This window comes from Aotus nancymaae, unplaced genomic scaffold (genome assembly GCF_030222135.1).
Source record: "Aotus nancymaae isolate 86718 unplaced genomic scaffold, 86718_ANA_hifiasm-v0.15.2.pri h1tg000040l, whole genome shotgun sequence".
In the NCBI taxonomy this organism is placed as follows: domain Eukaryota; kingdom Metazoa; phylum Chordata; class Mammalia; order Primates; family Aotidae; genus Aotus; species Aotus nancymaae.
The window spans coordinates 80,200,295-80,216,101 of NW_026988454.1; the positions used below are offsets into that span (position 1 = coordinate 80,200,295).

A 15,807-nucleotide genomic window follows, 5' to 3' on the forward strand; every position below is an offset into this window, starting at 1 on the left:
CTTGTAGTATAGTTTGATGTCCGGTAGTGTGATGCCTCCCACTTTGTTCTTTTTGCTTAGAATTGACTTGGTTATGTGGGCTCTCTTTTGGTTCCATATGAAGTTTAAGGTGGTTTTTTCCAGTTCTGTGAAGAAGGTCGTTGGTAGCTTGATGGGGATAGTGTTGAATCTGTAAATTACTTTGGGCAATTTGGCCATTTTCATGATATTGATTCTTCCTAACCATGAACACGGAATGTTTCTCCATCTGTTTGTGTCCTCTCTTATTTCATTGAGCAGTGGTTTGTAGTTCTCCTTGAAGAGGTCCTATATGTTCTTTGTTAGTTGTATTCCTAGGTATTTTATTCTCTTTGTAGCGATTGTGAATGGCAGTTCGTTCTTGATTTGGCTTTCCTTAAGTCTGTTATCAGTGTATAGGAATGCTTGTGATTTTTCACATTGATTTTGTATTCTGAGTCTTTGCTGAAGTTGCTTATCAGTTTCAAGAGCTGTTGGGCTGAGACGATGGGGTCTTCTAGATATACAATCATGTCGTCTGCAAATAGAGACAATTTGACTTCCTCCTTTCCTATTAGAATACCCTTTATTTCTTTTTCTTGCCTGATTGTCCTGGCTAGAATTTCCAGTACTATATGGAATAGGAGTGGTGAGAGAGGGCATCCTTGTCTAGTGCCAGATTTCAAAGGGAATGCTTCCAGTTTTTGCCCATTCAGTATGATATTGGCTGTTGGTTTGTCATAAATAGCTTTTATTATTTTGAGATACATTCCGTCAGTACCTAGTTTATTGAGGGTTTTTAAGATAAAGTGCTGTTGAATTTTGTAGAAGGCCTTCTCTGCATCAATTAAGGTAATCATGTGGTTTTTGTCTTTGGTTCTGTGTATGTGGTGAATTACATTTATCAACCTGCATATGTTGAACCAGACTTGCATCCTCGAGATGAATCCCGCTTGATCATGGTGGATAAGCTTTTTGATGTGCTGTTGTAATCGGTTTGCCAGTATTTTATTGAAGATTTTTGCATCTATGTTCATCATGGATATTGGCCCGAAGTTTTCTTTTCTTGTTGAGTCTCTGCCGGGTTTTGGTATCAGGATGATGTTGGTCTCATGAAATGATTTGGGAAGGATCCCCTCTTTTTGGATTATTTGGAATAGTTTCAGAAGTAATGGTACCAGCTCCTCTTTGTATGTCTGGTAGAACTTGGCTGTGAACCCATCTGGACCTGGGCCTTTTTTGGTTGATAGGCTCTTAGTTAATTCTTCCACTTCAGACCCTGTTATTGGTCTATGCAGGGTTTTGACTTCTTCCTGGTTTAGGCTTGGGAGGAGGCAAATGTCCAGGAATTTATCCATTTCTTGCAGGTTTCTTAGTTTATGTGCATAGAGTTGTTTGTAATAATCTCTGATGATGGTTTGAATTTCTGTGGAATCTGTGGTGATATCCCCTTTATCATTTTTTATTGCATCTATTTGGTTATTCTCTCTTTTCTTTTTTATTAATCTGGCTAGTGGTCTGTCTATTTTGTTGGTCTTTTCAAAAAATCAGCTCCTGGATTTATTGATTTTTTGAAGGGTTTGTTGTGTCTCTTTATCTCCTTCAGTTCTGCTCTGATCTTAGTTATTTCTTGTCTTCTGCTAGGTTTTGAGTATTTTTAATCTTGTTCCTCTAGCTCTTTCAATTTTGATGATAAGGTGTCAATTTTAGATCTCTCCTTGCTTCTGATGTGGGCACTTATTGCTATATATTTTCCCCTAGAGACTGCTTTAAGTGTGTCCCAAACATTCTGGTATGTGGTGTCTTCGTTCTCGTTGGTTTTGAAGAACATCTTTATTTCTGCCTTCATTTCATTGTTTATCCAGTCAACATTCAAGAGCCAGTTGTTCAGTTTCCATGAAGCTGTGCAGTTCTGGGTTGGTTTCTGAATTCTGAGTTCTACCTTGATTTCACTGTGGTCTGAGAGATGGTTTGTTATGATTTCCATTCTTTTGCATTTGCTGAGGAGTGATTTACTTCCAATGATGTGGTCAGTTTTAGAGTAGGTGTGATGTGTTGCTGAGAAGAATGTATATTCTGTGGATTTGGGGTGAAGAGTTCTGTAAATGTCTATTAGGTTTGCTTGGACCAGGTCTGAATTCAAGTCCTGGATATCCTTGTTAATTTTCTGTCTCGTTGATCTGTCTAATATTGACAATGGGGTGTTAAAGTCTCCCACTATTATTGTGTGGGAGTCTAAGTCTCTTTGTAAGTCATTAAGAACTTGCCTTATGTATCTGGGTGCTCCTGTATTAGGTGCATATATATTTAGGATCGTTAGCTCTTCTTGTTGCATTGATCCTTTTACCATTATGTAATGTCCTTCTTTGTCTCTTTTAATTTTTGTTGGTTTAAAGTCTATTTTATCAGAGATGAGAATTTCCACTCCTGCTTTTTTTTGCTCTCCATTTGCTTGGTAAATCTTCCTCCATCCCTTTATTTTGAGCCTTTGTGTATCCTTGCATGTGAGATGGGTTTCCTGGATACAGCACACTGATGGGTTTTGGCTTTTTATCCAATTTGCCAGTCTGTGTCTTTATATTGGAACATTTAGTCCATTTATGTTTAGGATTAATATTCTTATGTGTGAATTTGATACTGCCGTTTTGATGCTAGCTGACTGTTTTGCCTGTTAGTTGATGCAGATTCTTCATTGTGTTGATGCTCTTTACCATTTCGTGTGTTTTTGGAGTGGCTGGCACTGGTTGTTCTTTTCTATGTGTAGTGCCTCTTTCAGAAGGTCTTGTAAAGCAGGTCTGGTGGTGATGAAATCTCTGAGTACTTGCTAGTTCGCAAAGGATTTTATTTTTCCTTCACTTATGAAGCTTAGTTTGGCTGGATATGAAGTTCTGGGTTGAAAGTTCTTTTCTTTAAGGATGTTGAGTATTGGCCCCCACTCTCTTCTGGCTTGTAGGGTTTCTGCTGAGAGATCTGCTGTGAGTCTGATGGGTTTCCCTTTGTGGTTAACCCAACCTTTCTCTCTGGCTGCCCTTAGAATTTTCTCCTTCATTTCAACCCTGGTGAATCTGATGATTACGTGCCTTGGGGTTGCTCTTGTTCAGGAATATCTTTGTGGTGTATTCTGTATTTCCTGGACTTGAATATTGGCCTGCCTTGCTACGTTGGGGAAGTTTTCCTGGATAATATCCTGAAGAGTATTTTCCAGCTTGGATTCATTCTCTTCATCACATTCAGGTACACCTATCAAACGTAGATTAGGTCTTCTCACATAGTCCCATATTTCTTGTTGACTTTGTTCATTCCTTTTTACCCTGTTTTCTCTAATCTTGCCTTTTCGCTTTATTTCACTGAGTTGACCTTCGACCTCTGATATCCTTTCTTCTGCTTGGTCAATTCGGCTGTTGAAACTTGTGCATGCTTCGCAACGTTCTCGTGTTGTGTTTTTCAGCTCCATCAATTCACTTATATTCCTCTCTAAGTTGTCCATTCTCATTAGCATTTCATCAAATATTTTTTCAAGGTTCTTAGTTTCTTTGCATTGGGTTAGAACATGTTCTTTTAGCTCACAGAAGTTTCTTATTACCCACCTCCTGAAGGCTGATTCTGTCATTTCATCACACTCATTCTGCATCTAGTCTTGTTCCCTTGCTGGTGAGGAGTTGTGATCCCTTGTTGGAGGAGAGGTGTTCTGGGTTCAGGTGTTTTCATCCTTTTTGCACTGGTTTCTTCCCATCTTTGTGGATTTATCCACCTGTTGTCTTTGTAGTTGCTGACTTTCTGATTGGGTGTCTGAGTGGATGTCCTGTTTGTTGATAATGATGTTATTTCTGTTTCTTAGTTTTCCTTTTAACAGTCTGGCCTCTCTGCTGTAGGACTGCTGAGGTCCACTCCAGGCCCTGCTTGCCTGGGGATCACCTGCAACAGCTGCAGAACAGTAATGGTTGCTACCAGTTTCTTCTTCTGCTTTGTCCCAGAAGGATACTTGCCAAATGTCAGTCTGAGCTCTCCTTTAGGAGGTGACTCTTTGGATATATGGGAGTCAGGGAGCTGCTTGATGAGACAGTCTGTCCTTTATAGTAGCTCAAGTGCTGAGGTGTGAGCTCTGTTGTTCATTCAGAGCTGCTGGGCAGGTACGTTAAAATCTGCTGCAGCAGAACTCATAAACCCCCTTTTTTCCCAGGTATTCTCTCCCGGGGAGTTAGGGCTTTATTTATGAGTTTCTGTTGTGCTGTTGCCTTTTTTTAGGGCTGCCCTACCCGGCAAGGAGGCAGCCTAGTCACTGTCTGCCTGTAGAAGCTTCACTGAGCTGCTGTGGTCTCCACCCAGCTGCTGTGTGAACTTCGCTGCCGTCCTGTTTATATGTGTGTAGTTAGAACTGCCTCAGCAATGGTGGCCCACCTCTGTAATGATGGACTCTCTCTGTAATGGTGGGTTGCCTTGGCAATGGCAGGCTGCCTCAGCAATAGCGGACTGCTTCCATAGTGGTGGAGTGCCTCAGTCATGGCAGATGCCCTTCCCCCTCAGAGCTGGACTGTCCCGGGTTCAGCTGTGCTTGCTGTGAAACTCTCAACCCAGAGCATTTCCAATTTCTGTTTTTTTGTTTTTGTTTTTGTTTTTGTGGGGGTGGGACCAGCTGGGCCTGATCAACTGGCACCCTGCCTCAGAGCCTTTTGTTTTTTGGTTGAACGGTCAGCTCTCTCCCAGGTGTTCTGGTTGCCTATTGAAAAGGCGCTGGGATCTGTGTGATTTCCCATGCGGCTACCCACTGCGCCGGCTGAAACAGCGGCTTAGAGATTCATGGTCCTTTTTTGCCCGGGAATCTCCTGGCCTGGCTCCGTGTTTCAGTCCCCCCCACTTTTTTTTTAATCAGATGAATAAGCAACTCTGCCTTCCCAGAGCTTCCCTTGCTGGCTAAGGGGGGACCCAGTCCCGTTTACTCTGCACCAGGAACCGCTGCTCTGGGGTGCTGGCAAAACAGCCCCACCAGCCAAAACAGCTGTGCTGGTGACCCATGCGGCTCCTCCACCTGGGAATCTCCTGGTCTGTGGGCAATAAAAATATGTCTGGAAATGCAGCGTCCACTCTGTGCTTTCACTGGGAGCTGTAATCCTGAGCTGCTCCTAATCGGCCATCTTGGAACTTCCTCCTCTCTCCTTGATCATTAAAGCAACAGATGTCCCAGATAATTTTTGTCTGTTTCAATTAGTCAATACTTATAGTGAAATAAAGCCAGCCCAAATTCTTTGCTCCTTTTTTCTGTATCCCCTTCATTTGATTCACAGCTGGCCTTATGACTGCTTTGACCAATAGAATGCAGCAGAAGTAATGCTATCAATATACAAATGCAGAGGCTGAGCCTTAAGAAATGTTCAGCTTCTGCCATTATGCTTAAGACAGTTCCTCTGCACCATACTGTTAGGATCCCCATGTAGCAGCCATATGTAAAAGAATGAAGATAATTTGTTGTTGCCAGCGGTGCTCCTAGTCAAAGTCAGAAAACACTGGTAGTCTGTAAGTGAGCCCTCTTGGATGGTCCAGCTTGAAGAGCCTCCAGTTGACTGCAGGTCCAACTAACACCACTTAGAATGTAATCTGACTCCATTACATACTAGCCATGTTTCTGGGGCTGATTATTTAATCCTCTGTGCTTCAGTTTCCTCATTTCTAAACTGTAGCAATCAATAATAATGCCTTCCTTATTGATTTGTTGGTGATATAAAGAAATAAAACATCTGAAACATCTTTGTGACAGAAAAGGTTTCATCAAATGAATAAATAAATTTATAATTTTTATATTGTTTTTACTTTAACAAACCTGTCAACAATTCAGTTCAAGCTGAGGAGCACCCTCATACCCAAGAGCTTACTCAAGGCTCTCTCTCCACCGCTTATTCTCTATTTTCATTTCTAGGAAATGTCACAGTGCTTAAAGGGACTGACTCATACCTGTTTCTTGATGAGGACATTGGCAACAATTCAATGGAAGTTTCTCTGAACAAATTTTTCTTCAAAGGAGCATGTTCTGATGGTCACCATCAACATCATTATTGCTGTCACCTGTTCATTTGACATGACTTCCGTAAGTTTTTCATGAAAACTTTTCATTCAAACTATATTTACCATACACAATGACAGCTTCTCTCCTCCATTGGACAAATGCCCTAGAGCCTGAGGTCCGGTCATGTCATGGAATACTACCCCATAATAAGTGTTACATATAATACATATGCAATAACTTGGATATATCTCAAGGGCATTATGCTGAGTGAAAAAAAGCTAACCTCAAAAAGTCACCTATCATATGATTATATTCTTGAAGTGACAAAATTATAGAGATGAAGAATAGATCAGTCATTGCTAAGAGCTAGATATGGTGGGAAAAGGGAGGTAGATGTGACTGTAAAGGGATAGTGCAAGGAGATCTTCATGGTGTTGGAGTAGTTCTGTATCTTGAGTGGAACATTGGTTATATGAGTCTACATATGTGATAATAGAACTATATATGCATGTTTTATCAATGTCAGTTTGCTGGTTGTGATATTTTTCAGTGGCTAAGTAACATGTAATCATTGAGGGAAACTGGTTAAAATGTACCCAGGACACCTCCATATTATTTTTGCAATTCCCTGTTAGTCTATAATTATTTTTAAATTAAAAAAATACTAAATGCTTGGTAAAAATGAGGAGCAACTGAAAGATTCAAACACTTTGGAAACTGTCAGTAACTAGTAAATTTATCCCATACCGGTTACCCACCCAAGAGATATAAATCCTTATGTCCACTGAAAGATATATACAGGAATATTTTGAGCAGGTTCACTAATAAAAGTCAAAAATGGAGACAATCCAAATATTTATCATCTGAAGAATAAATAAATAAAATGTGGTATATTCATGTAGTCGAATGTGGCAAGACACATAAAAATATCAAACTACCAATATATGCAACAACTTGATTGAACTCACATATACCTTGTCAAGCGAAAGAAGCCAGATACAAAAGACTAGATTTTGTGTGTAGAGAAGTCAGGGTTAGCTCTGGGACTGTGGTACTAACCAGCAGGGGGCATGAGGAAACCTAGAAATTGTCTCTATTTAATCTGTGTAACCATTACACACGTGACACTGTACATAAAAATTTATTAAGCTGTACACTTCAGATTTATATACATCACTTCATACATTTTGTGTTTCAGTTAAAAAAATAGGAAAAAATGTAGAATTCTGAACTTAGTGACAATGGTGTAAATCATGATATATTAAACAAGGCAAGACTCCTAAAGCAGCTAAGCATTAAGATCTCCTTCTTTTGCCTCTTTTGTTTTGGGTGGCAGTGATGATAAGAAGTAGATGAAACTGAGGAGAGATAAAAGAAGGTATTCTAATATTGGGGTTAATAAGATCTTGTGAGATTTGCGAGTCAAGCTCGAACCAGATCCTTGACTAAATTCTGTAGAATGATGGATACACTATGTGATTCACACAAGTACCTAATATGGTACAAATGCTGGTCTCTGTGTCCCTTTAAAATGCCCCAGAATTCCAACAAGCCACTAGCATTAGGTGACGGACCTGGGACCAGCAGCATAGTGTGGATCTAGCAGATTCAAAACATCTTCAGGAAAAAAAGGAAATCAAAGTAGCATTATTTCAAAGTCGTGCCAGTTCCACAAAAATAATGTATATTTAATTTAAAACATTACAATGAGGTTTCTTCAAAAGACAAAATCTTTTCTTGTCAAGAGGCCTCAGGATGAACAACAGGACAGGCAGAATGTGAACTTCATAGCTTTACCTTATATTTTAATTATGTTGCTATTTTTATTTGTGGTTCTGTCACCATCACAAAACACTGGAGAATCCTCTGACGTCTAACATAATACCAATTAAGTCGGTTGCTCACTAACCCAGAACTGCAGACCTATTGTCACAAGCTGAGGATTACCAGCTTTTTGCAGGGGAATTGTCTTTATTGGTTTCATTAAAACTGTTTTGTTACCTTGCTGAAAAAAGCAACAGGCTTATGACATCATGGAGCTTACATGGAAGTTATCTGCTCTTTGCCTATGTAATCACAACACTTTAGGATAAAATTCCAGTTGCATTTATTGTAAATCAAACAGCATTTTTGTGACTCCAGTCTTCTCAAATTCCTCTAGGAGTCACTAGAGGGTGTCTTTTTTGGGTACATGAAGCAGGTCTTTGAGTCTCCTTGTGAAGATTACCATTTCCTCCTATCCCCCTGGATTACTGAAAGCCTCTTGCAGAAGGCAGTGAAGGCTGGCCCACCAATGTCTGTACAGTGGTACCAATTTTATATCCTTCCTACTTCTGTATTAGTCTAGCCGTATGTTACATTGCGTGCCTTAATATGGTTCAACTGTGCCATTTTTAAATCTCTATGCCACATTATAGAGAATCAGAAGAAATGAGACCTATGCCTTAAAAATATCAGAGAATTTACTTTGGGAGGCCGAGGCGGGTGGATCACGAGGTCAAGAGATCGAGACCATCCTGGTCAACATGGTAAAACCCCGTCTCTACTAAAAATACAAAAAAATCGCTGGGCACAGTGGTGGATGCCTGTAATCCCAGCTACTCAGGAGGCTGAGGCAGGAGAATTGCCTGAACCCAGGAGGCAGAGGTTGTGGTGAGCTGAGATCGTGCCATTGCACTCCAGCCTGGGTAACAAGAGTGAAACTCCATCTCAAAAAAAAAAAAAATCAGAGAATTTAATATAAAAATAGTTGGGTAGGTTCTTCTTCTTTTTCGTTTTTAATTACCTCTTGGTTTTTACTATCACTTTTGTAAAAGCTCCTCTTCCAAGGGCTCATGTTAAAATAGGTGACAGTATTGTCTCTACATAATCCGTAAAATTGCTTTGCTTTCCTTTATGTCTTAGTCTATTGTCCTTGAGCCAAATTTGTGCATGTTTACTTTTCTTCCCTTAGTGTAAATTCTTCATAGAAATCTCCTGAATGCCGTGGGCAAATAAGACCTAAGCGAACCAATCTTTGTGATTACCACAATGTTGAAATGACACCCTCCAATACACCCCCTTGCTCAGCTGGCTCAGAGACACTTTCCAGATCTCATCAAAGTGAAGGGAAACTGCCAGCTTTACACACAACTCATGTAGAGACAGTGAAAGAAATCTGCTTTGAGTTATTTGGCTCTTATTTCAACATTCTGTCTCAGGGTACAACATTTTTAAAGTGGGCAAAATTGGTCCCAATTAGGCACAATTTCACAAATATATTCTCTCAACACCTCCATCCTTGTGGCTTTCTAATATCATCTCCTATAGAAATGGTCACCTCCTTGTCATTTAGTACTTAAGCCCTACATTTCCCCCAATTTTCCTCTACAGGGACCAGTTAATTGTCTTTGTGACTGGGTCTTGCTGGCCAAGAGCACTAAAATAGTGAAGAAAAGACTTAGATTAATTGGGTAATACATCCTGAGAGAGAGAAGGGGAGTTTAAAAAGACTTAGATTAATTGGGTAATACATCCTGAGAGAGAGAAAGGGAGTTTAATCAGTAACTTGAGTCACATTTTATTATGAAGTGTTATAAGACCTTCATTTCTCTATCACACTGTGTGTGCCCAGATTTGAAAACAAAAGTTATCTTTTCTCACTCAGTTGTATAGATGTGACCAGAAATTAGTAAATACTATTTCCATTTTGTAACTAATTCCAGAGGCAATTTCACTTTCAATAAGAGTTTGTTTAGTTCTGTTTCTTGGGAGGAAGCAATTGGCATGGAGCATCGTTTTGTGAATATATGGATCCTCTCTATCTAGTGCAAAAAGGAAATCCCTGCAGGCTGCCATATCAGCAGGCAACAAGAATGTCACAGATGTTAGTGGGTTTGTGATATGGTATCTGTTGACATTTCAAATGTGTGCTGTCTCCTCCAGGAACTGCACCAGGGCTTTTTGTGCTTTCAAAAAGTAAAATTTACTAATTCTTTTTCTTTAAGATGTTTATGACTTGTCCACACTTTTCAGAATGCTAATGTTGTTTAGTTTTCAGACAAGCTCTTTGAAACCTCTTCATAGATTTAAGCATCTTTAGAACTGTGAAGAACTTTTAAGGTCATCCAAATCATTTTATAGACCTAAGGAGTCTAAATGACTGGCTTGAGGCCACCAGACTAATTGTAGCAAAGTTGGGACAAGTCCAGTACACCTAATACCCAGTCCTAAGTATAGTTGGTTTTTGGTCCTATCCAACAAGAAGCATTACAGGATTGAACCTCTCTCCTCTGAGATTTCACTTTAATGCATTGAAGGCAGTGGCTGATGTTGTGAGAACAACCTTTAGGAAGTATCTAGAGTTTAATGTGAGGAGCCTGAGATCAACTTGTTTTGTTTAACTGTGATACTATCCAAGTGATTTCAGCTCAGTTTTGTCCTTCATGAGCATGAGAATCAAGTTGGTGTAGTGGCTTATCTACAGGGCCATGTTAGGTCATCACTGAAAATAGATTCCAAAAATAAAATGGTTCACTTAACATTTTATTATTATGGTGCTTGTTTATTTCCTTACTTTCTGTCAAAAATTTAAAGATTCCATCTTAAAAGTATGTAGCATTGCACTGATTTATTAAAATATAAAACCAATACTGCTTTTAGATCACTCCCCCATGTAAACATTGAGTTCTTAAGAAATCTCTAAGCTCAGCCAGGATTTCTTAAGATTTACAGTATTTACAGTGGCTCACACCTGTAATCCCAGCACTTTAGGAGGCCAAGGTGGGCATATCAAGAGGTCTGGAGATTGAGACCACCTTGGTTAACACAATGAAATTTTGTCTCTACTGAAAAAAAAAAAAAATTGCCAGGCCTGGTGGTATGCACCTATAATCCCAGTTACTTCGGAAGCTGAGGCAGGAGAATTGCTTGAACCTGGGAGGTGGAGGTTGTAGTGAGGTGAGATCATGCCACTGCACTGCAACCTGGGTAACAGAGCAGTACTCTGTCTCAAAAAAAAAAAAAAAAAAAAAATGCCTAAGCTCATGAAGCCAAGAGAGGAGGGCTATGTCCATTATTTAATTATAGTATCTGCATGTTTTGCAAGAGTTAGACCTTGCCCTGTGCTTCATGAGATATTGTGTCTCTAGCTGGACTGTTCTTCACAGACATCTTATACTGGTGCTCTCTCCAAGGCTTGGTTTCACCATTTGCCAGAGATGCAAAAAACTCATAATTAGAAGCATGTCTCAGTTCTAGGTGTAGCCCACATTTGTTAGAACCTAATAATGGAAACTTCCAATGAAATAAAAATAGGAAAAAGACATAATACACATTTCAGTACAGATGTGAGATCTATGACATCTAAATCAAGTTTTCCAAGAAGTGTTTGAAGCAAGTCCAAATCAAACAACAAATGAATGTCAGTAAATAAATTTAAAAAGGAGACACTGAGGATCTGCATATCCACAGGTGACCCATTCTAGCAAATTGAGAAGTGGCCTCTCAGAGCCTAAGGCACTCATTTTTTAAAACTCAGATTTTCTTGCTAGTAACTGGATCATTTTGAAGTTGACCTAAGTGACCCTAAGCATTACCTCTAGGTGCCTCATTCTTCATATCTAAGAGAAGGTTAATATCATTCAAGCAGTTTTGAAATTCAAGGACTGAAGCATAAAGATGATTATTTGTTTAAATGACTATGGTATTTTAGAATTCCTGATACACACTGTACATTCAGTTTGGATTTTGCAATGACTTGTATTCTTATTTAATATTTACTTGAATAAGATTTCTCTGGAACATAGCTAGCAGTCGAACATATTCTGACTGGATTAGAATTTGATATAAAGACTTTGGATAAATAGCATTGTTCAGAGTCCTGGCTATATTAGCAGTAGTTTGCATTTTAATAGAAATTTCAAAAAAATTGGTCTTGGCTGTACTGAAGAAATAGCATAATGCTCTAAAAAGCAATAGTTTATTTAGCAGAAATATAATCTTAGATGGGGAGGCAAGACTCAGTAGTTCATATGTCAATTTCAGATATCAGTCTTGGCATAAATCTGTCTTAATAAAAGTATTATTCATTCACCCTAGCCTTCAGTTTTCTCAGAGCACCCATCTCTCTTCTCATACTTGTTGACCTGTTTGTGCACTACACAGATTCATTCAGAAATGCAAGGGATTCATCCTCCTTTTATCTTTTCTGTGTTTTTAGATTTAGTAGAGGCCTGAAACCTGAATCTTTCTGAATATTTAATCCATATATATCCTTTTCACCATTCAACCAATCATATTTGGCATAGCATGTTTTAAAATATGTAGTATTCAGGGGTTTCTGGGTAGAAAAAGTGAATACTAATGAAGAAAGCACAATGAAATTTATGTTGATACATTTAAAGTGTCTATTATAAATACTTAAAGAATGAGAACCACTATATTAGCTAATTCTTGCTATATAACAAATCATCTCAAAGCAACAAACATTTATAATCTCACAGTTTCTGTGGGCTAGGAATCCGGATGCATCTTAGTTGAGTGCTTTGGCTCAAGGTTTTTCACAAGGCTACAGTGAAGATGATAACTGCCTTTTTCTCATGGCTCGACTGGGTAAGGAACCACTTCCAAGTTCACTCATGTAGTCGTTGGCAGCATACAGTTCCTTGTGAATTGTTGGACTAAAGCCTTCAGTTCTTCACTGGCTGTTGATCAGAGACCATCCTCAATTCCTTGCATTGAGGCACCTCCAACATTATATTTTTTTCATCAAAGTATGCAAGCAAGAAAAGTAGATATATACAGGGAAGATGGAAGTAGCACCTTTTAAAACCTAATCTCAGAAATGACATACTATCACTTTTTTCATCTTCTGTTTATTTGAAGTAATTCATTAGGTCCAGCCATACTCAGAGGGAAGGGGTTACACAAAGCCGTGAATACCAGGAGATTCCAGCCATTGAATAAGCTGCCAACCACATCCCCATTGGAATCCCAGTGTAACCACCCAATGTGTTCACCTTGCCTTCTGCCTAGACAAAGCTGATTTATCAAGACATGGGAATTGCAATAGAGAAAGAGCAATTCATGCAGAGCCAGCTATGTAGGAGTCTGGAGTTGTATTATTACTCAAATCATTCTCCCCAGTAATTCAGGAACTAGAGTTTTAAAGGATAATTTGGTGTGTAGGGGGCCAGTGAATTGGGAGTTCTGATTAGTCAGGACAGAGATGAAAACTAAGTTTCTCCCTAAGGTAAGTTTGGCCTATGCCCAGAAATAAACAAGGACTGCTTAAAGATTAGAAGCAAGATTGAGTCAGTTAGATCTGATCTCTTTCACTGTCTAAGTTATAATTTTGCAATGGCAGTTTCACCAGCAGGCTCAGCTATAACATCTAAAGCCTAAGAAAGGCTTCTGAACAGCAAAGGAGAAAGATACTCTAATGCCTTTGCCCTTTTTGACAAGTAGATGAAGTATCCTTCATACCTATAGGGAAAAAAAGTCAAGTTAACTCAAAAAAAAAAAAGGTAAAAATTAAACTTACAAATTTTATAAGTTTAGGTAGGTTTCCTAGGAAAAGCCAAGTTCTAGTTTTCAGAGATGATAGACATAATAGGGAGAAAAGGGATGCTTAAATCTTATATATTGGACAGTGTTAGCTGGTTAAAATTAAAGAATCTGTAGAGATTACTTCAGTTACTGATGCTATTTCTAGCTGACCTATTTTATGTGGTGACAAATGGAAAAATTATCAGAGGGCGTGAGGTCAGTCCATGATGTTCCTCAGGAACCAAACCTTGGTAAAATGTAAGATGAAGAACTCTTGCTCATCATCTGGAATGACAGGACAACAAACCAGAGGGTGAATAAGAGTACCTACCCAGTAAGGTTATGCTCTCTGAGCTATTAAGAGAGTTTTACCCCATCTAGAATATGGGAAATAAATTCTCAGAAAAGCCACAATTTTGATATTAATCTTGAGTTTCATTTCAATTGCTTAATTGACTGGATCTTTTACCAGACTTACCCAAAAGGCACAAAAATGAGAAGTATGTGAAATGTAGACACAACCAAGGGCCTGCCCTGGAGATTGCAGTCTTTTGAGGGAGGAAACCCTGTTTCCAGCAGACTCCAAGATAAGGCAGAATGGCGAGAAATGCAGGATCTCAATAAATGCTGCTGCCCTGCTCCTTGAAGCAGGCCCACCAACCAGCAGCATGTGAAAACCCCTGGGAGCTCCACCCCAGAACTACTGAATTGGACTCTGTATTTCAACAAAATCTCCAGGGGATCCAATGTACAGTAAAGTCTAACAAGTGCTGATATAATGAAACTTCAAAGAGCTTTGAGAGAACTGTGGAGAGGAAAATGAAGTTCGACTGAAGGAATTAGAGAATGTTTTACAGAAAAGTTACCATTTGAACTGAACCTCATATGAGGTGTGTGCTATGGTTTGGATATGGTTTGTTTGATCTCACTGAGCTTCACGCTGAAATTTGATTCTCAATGTTGCAGGCGCAACCTGGTGAGAAGTGTTTGTGTCATGGGTCTGGATCTCTCAAAAACGATTTGGTTTCACCTTCATGGTAATGAATGAGTTCTTACTGCTTTATAGTACCCACAGGAGTTTCCTCTAGAGCAAGTTGTTAAAAAGAGACCGATACCTTCTTTCTCTTTCTTGCTTCCTCTCTTGCCATATGATTTTCATGCACTGACTTTCTGCTGTAAGTGATAACTTCTTGAGGCTGTCATCAGAAGCAGATGTTGGTGCCATGCATCTTGTGCAGCCTGCAGAATGGCAAGCCAAATAAACCCCTTTTCTTTGTAAATTACCAATTCTCAGGTATTCCTTTATAGCAACACAAATGAATGAAGACAAATGTGTATAATGCCAATAGACATGATTTCAAAAAGAAGAAAAGAATATGAGGGGGAAAAACAATAAAATCATAGAGAATAGTCTAGTGCAGGAAAGTTAACTGTTTTAGAAATGAAAAATGTACACTTAAGTTGAAGCCCAATGGCAATGGCCTTTGAGTGTTTGCTAAGGGTACCATTTTTTTTAACTTTATTCTCATGGCAACAGGGAGGCTGGAATATTTCAAACATTAATCAGAAGCAATAAGGATAAGTATCTGTGCTGGCAGTGTGGAAGATGTGTTGGCTTGAGAAGAAGCCAATGACTCATAAATTAGGAGCAATTAACATAGACAGACACAGATTTAGAAACTGTACTTCAGAGAAGAGGTTATGCAACCCTGAAATTCTACAGCAGTAACGGAAATAAAGGAGAAGTGAGAGAAGTGAGAGACATTTCATAGGCAGAATCCACAGCTCTTGGTAAGTGGTAGACTTGTGCCTGAGTAACAGGGAAAAAGAGGATGCTATTCAGGGGGAAGAAGTTATGGAAACATGAGCAGTTTTAGAGGAAGGAGAGTTTGTCCTTGGCCATGAGAAAATTGATTAAAACTTTGAGACTGAGCCACATTTTTGCTTTTCATGCCCCTTTCATGCACTACTACATTTTTTGTGTTTTTACCACTCTCAGCCTTTTCAGTGTCCTCTTTTGAGTATTCCAGCAGATGCCTGAAGAGGACAGTGCACCTCAACCCAATCCACAAAGGTTCTATCATTTTATTCTGGCTCAGGGTACACACATGGAAGAAACTCTGATAAGCAAATTACATTCTTGCAATTGTCTGGAATGCTCTGGACTTTAATTTCATATTGAACAAACTGAGCAAAAAGGAATCCCTCTCAGTAGGGAGACTGAAAAAGTTAATTATGTCAGATTTCAGGAAAGAATGGGAAGAGCATAAAAGAATGTTGGCTGT

At 39.1% G+C, this 15,807-nt stretch overlaps 1 long non-coding RNA gene across 1 annotated transcript in view; it reads left to right on the top strand.

The window, feature by feature from the left end:
- LOC105734458 (uncharacterized) overlaps nt 1-15,807 on the top strand; it is a 294,163-nt gene that overhangs the window by 177,696 nt on the left and 100,660 nt on the right. The window contains exon 2 of the long non-coding RNA XR_010336560.1: nt 5,909-6,076. This is a non-coding gene — a long non-coding RNA (uncharacterized LOC105734458). The remainder of the gene's footprint in view (nt 1-5,908; nt 6,077-15,807) is intronic.